At 44.3% G+C, this 1,202-nt stretch overlaps 1 protein-coding gene across 1 annotated transcript in view; it reads left to right on the forward strand.

The window, feature by feature from the left end:
• The window catches only part of FBXL4 (F-box and leucine-rich repeat protein 4), a 138,186-nt gene that overhangs the window by 107,189 nt on the left and 29,795 nt on the right, over positions 1–1,202 (forward strand). The gene's annotated exons all lie outside the window — the stretch shown is intronic.

Raw genomic sequence — 1,202 nt, forward strand, 5'->3', positions numbered from 1 at the left:
CATGTAGGAGCCATATCTCATGTCCCCTGGCTTCACAAGAGAGAAAGAGAATCAAATTCAAAATCAGCCCAAGACCGAGTGCTATGAAGCGGAGGTCAGACATGCTTCCTCCCTACAATCTTCCTACCATCCGTTCTGTGCACTCTCTACCTCACATCTGGGTTCGAGAATCCATTACAATGGCCACACAGAACACATAACAACACTCATGATTTTGGGATTAATTAGGGAAGTGAAGTGGTACCATCCAGGATCAAAACTAACTCTGGGTGCAGCAGTTTGTTCTCCAGTCAGAAATGCCTCTTTTCTGCCATACTGCAGTCATATCTCAATCTTGTCTTGGCCTCTGCCCTGCCTGGGAAAGTGTTACAAAACTCTGAGCCAGTCTGTGGATGTCCAAAGGCACATTCTACAAGCCAGTCCTCTGCTGGTAGGTACTCAGCTTTACTCAGTCCATGGGCCTAGAGCCCAAAACTGCTCTGCATCTCCATGCCACTGCCGTTGCCATCACTGTTTCTCTAGGTAGGGTTCTCAACGCTTTACTCGTGATCTTCCTTCTTCATGGTCCTAGGATCCTCTGTCTCTGTTTCTGAGATGGTTCCTTGTAAACCTAGCTGAAGGGCACAACTAATAAATTTCAGCCTTAAAGTCCAGTGTACCTATTTGCATGGTACCATGATGCAGGTTAATGTGTTGGGCTGCAAGGTTGGTTTGAACCACAAGGTCGATGGCTCAAGCTCATCAACTGCTCCCCAGAAATCTTACAGGGTCACAATGGGTCGGAACTGACTTGGATTTAACAATAACAACCCAGTCAATTGGTGGGAATTAAGACGACTTTGGATAGAAAAGCCAATTCAAGTAAATTAAGGGCACCATAACCTCATATCCATTTCCATTCTTATATGCTATTCCCTTTCTGACTGAAATATTCTTTCTATTGTTGTTAAGTGCCGTCGAGTTGGTCCAGACCCATATTGAAAAAGTTTATGTCAAATTCAGCTAGTGTGTTAGCAGCCATGTCTTTGCGTGTATGTCTATGAATTGGGTGAAAGTTTACAGAACAAATTGGTTTTCCATTCAGTAATACATACACCCACCCCTTGTCTGTCAGTTTATCATACTGTGGTGGCTTCTGTGTTGCTGTGATTCTGAAAGCTATGCCACCAGTATTTTAAATACCAGTAGGGTCACCCATGGTG

The sequence above is a fragment of the Chrysochloris asiatica genome, unplaced genomic scaffold, assembly GCF_000296735.1.
Source record: "Chrysochloris asiatica unplaced genomic scaffold, ChrAsi1.0 scaffold00084, whole genome shotgun sequence".
In the NCBI taxonomy this organism is placed as follows: Eukaryota; Metazoa; Chordata; class Mammalia; order Afrosoricida; family Chrysochloridae; genus Chrysochloris; species Chrysochloris asiatica.